Source organism: Emydura macquarii, unplaced genomic scaffold (assembly GCF_026122565.2).
Source record: "Emydura macquarii macquarii isolate MOO-44397 ecotype Brisbane River unplaced genomic scaffold, CSIRO-AGI_Emac_v2 contig_1146, whole genome shotgun sequence".
Taxonomy (NCBI): Eukaryota; Metazoa; Chordata; order Testudines; family Chelidae; genus Emydura; species Emydura macquarii.
The window spans coordinates 12,930,479-12,937,942 of NW_027131283.1; the positions used below are offsets into that span (position 1 = coordinate 12,930,479).

The following is a 7,464-nucleotide window of genomic DNA, read 5'->3' on the forward strand; positions in this document are numbered from 1 at the left end:
CAGTCAGATCCTGCCAAGCATTTACCCCATAGTGGCAGCTTCTGTGCTGTGGGGCTGGCTGATTTTGGCTTTGCGTTCTGGGTGTTGCAACCTCAGGGGTTGCAGTGCTGCTCAGGTTTGGCCCCACCACCCCTGACTAGACCAAATTTGAGGTGAGAGGATTTGTGATCTGGCTCATGGGGTTACAGTGCCACTCACTCAAATTTGGCCTACCCAGATTCCTGTTATCATGATGGCTGGGCTAAACCTGAGAGATACTGGACCCCATAGTGCAGGGCAGTGAGCCCAGCCAGCCCCATCGGACAGGAGTGGCCCTGTGACCCTTTGAAACATTGCAACAACCCATCTGGGCTAAAAGCTATAAGATGAGCAACACCAGCTCTTCCTCCAGCTGTTTTGCATGGCTTCCTGCCAGCTGCTTAAACCACCTGACTCCAGGCAGCTGATTGCCATTCATGGATTGCTGTCAGAGAGAGGTGCCTCCCTGCAACCTAGACTTCGGCACGGATCTCGGAGAGAGGGACAGGGTTCCTGCTGTTGCCATTCTCCATTGGCTAGCTCAGGAAGCTCCATATGTTGTGGAACTCATTCATTTTAGGCACCTATCTCTTCCCATTTATTGTATAAGGAGCCTAGATATCAGACTTGGCTTTGTAGAGCATAGTGTTGTTTCTGTGATTTCCCCCTGCCCCCCCTTAAGTGCCTTGACACTCAGCATCTGAAATATGGAGGAAATGCTTTAAAATAGGGTATGATGGTGCTTCTGCTGTCACCACTTATTAGCAGGTGTTGATGGATTCCAGTTGATTCATTGCAACACATGGTGTTTGGTAATTTAATCTTAGCTAAAGGGGAGTGATTTTCTAGGCTGCATGGCTTTCAGGGAGGAGTCCTAGTAGTAGCTACCAAATTTAGGATGAAAGTTTGGCTTGGGATTTGTTTTACTGTTTGCAAATAAAGCCCAAGCAGGGGTAAGTTTGGATTCTATGCAGTGGGTTTGGATTGTGTGGGAGAAGGCTGCTAGGAAAGTTACCTCCTCTCACATTTTTGGGTGAACTGTAAAAGAACTGGTTTTAGAACTGATTTTGGACGTGTCTCTTATACCATGTGTGATGCGTTGTCACTAAATTAACTTTTTGTTCTTTCTGAAACAGTGGTGACTTCCTAGTGGCCCAAAGGAGGTTTGTATTACAGGTAGGATTGATAGTATCATCTGTTAAATTGCTTGATGGTTTCCCATTATAAGAGCTTATTTTCAATTGCATCTAATTTAACAGCTCAGCTGTTGCCAAAAATGAGCATAGAGGGGGGGAAGAAAGCAATTATTTGCCATGTTTTGGGGTTTTTTTTTTTTTTTTTTTTTTTTTTTTTTTTTTTTTTTTTTTAAATCTGCCAACCTTTTCTTTGCAAACCTCTAGTGCTCTGGTTTGTGCCTGAACTTGGCAGGTGAGTGGCCTCTATGCCAGGCATGTGCCTTTTACAATTGCGTTGAAAACTTGCCCAAATTTGAACAAGTTATAACCTTTGAAAAATCTATTTTGTACATGCTCCGTAGGAGCAGCTAAATTCTCTGAAGAGTCTCTCCACACCAATCGTGCTCTAGCCCAGGGCTGCAGGCACTAAGCAGGACTTTGACGATGCTTACTGCTCCTGCCTGTTGAGGGCGGAGGTGGGGCCAGGCATTGAAACTGAGAACAGGGATACATGTGCTCTCAGTGCTGCCTCGCTGAGCCTTGGTAGAACTGAGAAGAAAGCCACCTGACTCAGCTCAGAAGGGACCGGAGCTGGAGCTGGTGGGGTGGGGTGGGGTGGGGAGACTGGAAGTAAGAACTGGGGAGAGAAACAGAAGGCTAGTGGGAGCCAGTGGTGGGGAGAAGATTAAACTAGAGGTAGAACTGGAAGGATGTGGGGAAGTTGAGATTGGGATTAGGACCCAATGAAGGGAATGGGGGAGGGGAAGTCAGCTATGCTGGATCTGGATTGTGGGGGGTAGAACTAGGAATAGCTGGACAAAGACTCTAACAAAGAGTGGAGACTAGATATGGAGCTCTGGGAGGGAGACTGGGACTAGGAGGCAATGGAGGGTTGAACAGGCAGGAGAGAGAGAGATCAGATAAGGAACTGGGAGAAGGCTGGGTCTCAGAGGAGGAAACCAGTACTGGCTAGGCAAGGAGACTAGGGTTGGGATGAGAAGCCATGGGTGGGGAAGGGACAGTACAAGGACAAGGATGGGCTGGGGCAGAAGCAGTCAGGTAAAATGGGTAGAAGGTCCATGCCCAATATAACACACACCTTCCCAGAGCCTGGAATGGAACCCAAGATTCCTGAGTGTCTCTGTTCCTCTGCTTTTAGCATATATCTGTGAAAACGACTGGAAAAGTGTGCGGCTCATCTCCTGTAGTGCTGGTCCACATAGAGGGTGACAACCTACTACTGCTATCCATTACTCTATTAGCTCAATTGGCAGAGGTCTGTACAGTGGCTCTAAAGGTTCCATTCCCTGCTAATGAACCATGCGGGTGTCAGTGATGCCATGTGATGGAATTTCTGTTTTAAGTTTGTGTGTTTTTAAAACCTAGGAAAATTAAACACACCCAAAGCAAGTTAAAGAAAAATTAATGTTGGAAAATCAAAGACACAGAAGTTAGGAAATGGTAAAATTCAGGTTGTCTGTGCAACCTTAATTGCCTCCCTTGTGCATATGAATTATTACTTCATGTCTGAGTCGAATGGCATATGAATAAATAGCTGATATTTGTGGCACAGGGAACCTTAATGAAGAATGGGGATGATTGTCTTCAGTATGCTATGCCTAATAAGAAATGGACAAAATAAGTTTTTTTTCTTTCTGTTTGTGGACTCTGTATCATCATAGAAGGGTGCACTCAGATTAACCATAAACTGGTTGAAAGTAAAATATTCTACTTCTTGGTCATTTATGAGATTAATTTACTATGGACCAAGATGAATCTCAGTGTGTCACTACTGCAATAGAGTTAAGGTTGTTTGGTTTACTTTACCTGTGGATTTCCACGTTTGCATTTCCTTCCAGTTTAACCAAACTTCTCAGATTCCAACCCTAAGGGTTTTTTGTTTTTGTTTGTGTTGGAAACTATGATCCTCTTATTGACTTTATACATGCAGGTCTTTGATTATCTATTTCCTCTAACCTTAACTCTAGTTTAATACTTTTCTCTCTCTCTCCCCCCCCCCCCTCCCCGGCGCATATTTTGTTACCTTTTTGTTTTTAAAAAGGTATATTTAAGAAAAATGAGACTCCCTCAAATTGTTTCAGTGCATTGTAGCCTGCTAACTGTAACTACAGTTATAGCAAACATCGGGTTATAGGATAGTTCTGTGGAAAATATCATTTTAGTATAAATCAGCTTGTATTTTTCACAGCTTGTATTTCAGATAACTTTAGCAGACCTCTTTAGCTAACCTCAGAGGACTCATTTATCAGAGAGAAATATTGTATATTTTTAGAAACATTTCAGATTTGATTCTAATGTGAAAATGTTAGAGAATGCAGCATATCTATGGGAAGAAGAGCTGATATGCTCCAAAAATCAATCTGACATTTACTCTCATTTATTTTAAAATGCAAATGCATCAAGTTTATGCAGAATTCTTTTGCAGCTTACTGTCTTATTAGTGATCATGCTGACAACTTGAATTTCTGAAATGTTGTTGCTAAGCGATGCAACTTCAGGCATGTAATGAGGCTTTCCAGTGGCTACTTGAAGATGAAGAAAATTATCTCAGCTTCACAGGTTGTTTGATCATCAACCATGTTATAATGCTTGGGTGATAAATACATTTTTGGCATGCCCTCCCCCTTTTTGCAGATAATTTATTTTTTGTACAGGAATTCCAGATCACATAGTACTAGGAGGAAAATATTTGTTTTGGGGAATAGAGGCAATGAACTTGCCTAGTTCCTAGAGCCTTTCCTTACTATGAAGAGGTGTGTCCTCCTCACAACCCCTTACTTTAGGGCAGAATAATGGTGACTTGGGGTCCGAGGCACATGCCACATGACCACACCCCCAGAAAGTACAGCTACCCATTCTTAGGGTTACAGTGGCACCTACCCATGGGCTATCTGGGGACTCACCATCATTTCTATTTGGGCAGGCTGGAGCTCCCCATATCATCATCCTGTCTTCACACAGGCTGAGTTCTGTCCTGGAGGAAGGAGGTCTCTGTCCCCACAGGGGAGAGGAGGGCTGCTGCTGCCACCATCTCAGCAGAGGTTCAGGGGACTGGCAACAGCAAGGTTTCCACCCACATACAAACTCCCACTGTAGTGGTGAGGAAAGCCCTCCTCTCTTCAGAGAAGCAACCAGTAGAGACGAACAGGGCAGCTTGTACCTGTTGGCGCTATTGTTTCAGGATGTCTGCAGATGTAGGCTGATGTCCCCCCATTGGTTACACTTGAATAACATTATTATTTGTATTACTATATCACCTATAAGCCCTAGTTATGGGTCAGGACCCCATTGTGCTAGGTGCTGTACAAACACAGAATAAAAAGTTGGACCTGCCCCAAGGATTTTACCTTTTGACAGATTGTAACAGGTGAAACACTCAGGGCAATACAAGGAAACAATGACTCCATATTGGTGATAGGCTGTGGTCACAGCACACCAGGAGTCTAACTGTTGTCAATTTTTTGTAGGCATCACGGCAAAGAGTTTTGAGGAGGCTTCTGAAGGTGGATAATGAGGTAGCTTTGCAGGTATTTACAGGGACTGCCTCCCAAGTGTAAGGGGCAACACAGGAGAAAACATGAAGGTACTTGTTTGAAAACTTAACGGGCAATGAGGCTAGTGTCATGGGCCAATAGGGGCTGAGCATCAACTGCTCGATAATGATAGGTAGGGTGGGGATTGACCATGAAGGGCCTCAAAAGTGAAGACCAGTAGCTTATGTTTGATGTGATAGAGCAGTGGAGGGATAGAAAGAGAGGGGAGACATGGTCAAAATGATGGGCTAGGAAAATGGCCTTTGCAGCAGCGTTCTGAATAGATATGAGTGGGCCAAAGTTGCATTTATCAAGACCCGAGAAGGATGTTTCAGTAATTTGAGATGAGTTTTAACTGTGTGGATGGATAAGAAATGCCATTATCTTACAGATCTTATGCGAAAAGAATTGACAAGATTTAGGCCTCACCTGGATGTGAGGTTCCAGAGAGAGTTCCAAGTCAAAAGTAACATTGAGGTTGCAGACTTAAGTGACAAATCAAGAAAGGATGGAGTGGGAGTTAGGAGCCATGTTGAACCTGAGCTGATGGCTAGGAGATGTCAGAGGCTAAGCAATTAGCTGAAACAGGAGGCGGCAGGTCTGGAGCGCAGAAGTAGAGCTGAGCGTTCTCAGCATAGATAGTAGCTAAAGGCTTTTTCCACAGCCACAAGGCCCAAAAACTTTTTTAAAGGTCGAGTCTGATACTATGATGTGACTCCAGGAGCTTGAGTCCTAATCACTGGCCTACGGTGCTCGTGCCTTAGTTGTGGCACGGTTTTGCAACTTACATTTTTGTGTGCTGAATATTGTAATATTTCTATTACATTAGTTCCCAAAGCTTCCAGTCAGGATCTGGGCCCTGTTGTGCCCATAGTGGTGCTAGATCTACAGATAAATATGGTTTCACCACAATGTTGGTAAACTCTGCTTTTACCCTATGCTTGCAAACAAAATCTTAAATTGAGAAATGGATGTGTTACAGTGACGAGGACCTTGCCCTGAGGAGCTTGTTTGACACATCTTGCCTTCTAAGTAGAAAGTCAGTGTTACAGGCAGAGCATAACTATTTCAGAGGAGGGCCATGCAGTCCAAAAGGCACACGAAGAAACACATTCACTGTTGCGATGAGCTGATGGACTAAATCCTGTGGTCCTTACTCACGAAAAGGGAGTTTTGCCTGGGAAATGATTAAAAACTTTGGGATTGTGTCCCTGAAAAAAGAACATTTGAAAGCTTCTAGTGAGCTGAGCACACTTTGTTTTCTTAGCACAAAGCCACTAAATCTGCACTTACAGTGTGTAGACACGAACTTAATCTAAACATCAAATGAATCCACTTATCCTTGTGCAAGCAAGCCTTAAAACGTACACAGCCAAATGCTCCTCTAACATTCAGTGCACGGTGCTACCAACTGCTAAAGTGTTTGACACTCTGGGAAAAGATTTCCATTCCATTTCACTAACTCGTGTTCTCTGGACTCCAGTGTCCACTAATAGAATATCTTCCTCTGTTTCTGCTCTTAGCTCCAGGACATTATTTCTTGGAGGCTATGGGAAGGGGAAGGGCCAGGAGATGGGATAGCAGGGAGTTCAATTTCTTCCCCCTCATGAAAAAGTGAGAGGTTAAATTTGAGGCTGGTGTGAGGTTGCTGCATTGCCTCCTTGGCCCAGGCTCCGAAGTTCAGAAGCCACATCAGGTAGGTACTCATAGCAATCTCTTCAGAACACAAAATTGAACTTTTAAATTATGGAATTTAACAGCCTATCTTCTTGCTGCAGCAGCAAAGACTATTCCTGCTCCCGGTGGTAATCACCAAACCCAGCATTCAAAGCATGTGTTGCTACTTCCCGTTGCTGGTCATGGCATGGACCCAGAACAGCACAGCAGAAAGTCACTAGCCTTAAGTAGGAGGTGTGACGCCTGACCAGAACGTGACTTCAGTGCTGGCCAGGAGCTCAGTGTCATTGATCCTTGTAATGACTTTTCTTTTTATCACTGCCATTTGACAGTGCAGGAACAATCAATTGTTATTGGTCTGTACAAATCACTTGTTCAATGGCACCACAGGTGCCAAACTTCCTGAGAGGTTTTTATTTTCTGTTTGTATACTAAAATGTATGTTATGTATTCAGTTGACTTAATCTTTTAGACTGTATGAGTACATGACCCTAATAATCAAAATGTTTGTATGAAATAGGTACTTAATTAAAATCCTCAATTTCCAATTAACTATGCAAAATATTGTAAAAATGCAGGGTGGAAAAAAGGCCTGGGATCTGTAAAAACATGATTAACAATGAGCTTTCAAATAAAACAGCTGATAAGTAATTAAGGGTTATCTTTCCAGTGTGGGGGCTTTAAAAATTAAGCCCCATGAAGAAGTTATAATGTTGTTCATCTCAAGAGTTAATATGTTTGTGAAACTCTTAGTAACCTGGCTAATTCCTAGTAGCTTAATTCATGGGGAATGGCCCCCTCATGAGGGAATAAGTGGGAACACTGCATAAGAGGCAGGATCATGCAATTAATATAGGAAGGAATGGCAGATCCTTCGTGACTCCTTTCCCTTCTATTGAGAAACTCCTCTCTCTTCTGGCCTGTTTTCCTCTCCCCCTCCACTACGGCTACGCCACTGTGGCCAGGAGCTGGTCGGGGAGAACTGTCTGGGCGTAAGGAAGAACTTAACAAAATTAAAATGAGGTTGCGACAGCTGCTTC

At 43.6% G+C, this 7,464-nt stretch overlaps 1 long non-coding RNA gene across 1 annotated transcript; it reads left to right on the forward strand.

The window, feature by feature from the left end:
• Positions 1-888: 888 nt before the first annotated feature.
• LOC137152218 (uncharacterized) lies at positions 889-2,633 on the forward strand. The gene is made up of 3 exons (XR_010919487.1): positions 889-971; positions 1,155-1,194; positions 2,353-2,633. It is a non-coding gene; the product is annotated as an uncharacterized lncRNA (long non-coding RNA).
• The last annotated feature ends 4,831 nt before the right edge of the window (positions 2,634-7,464 follow it).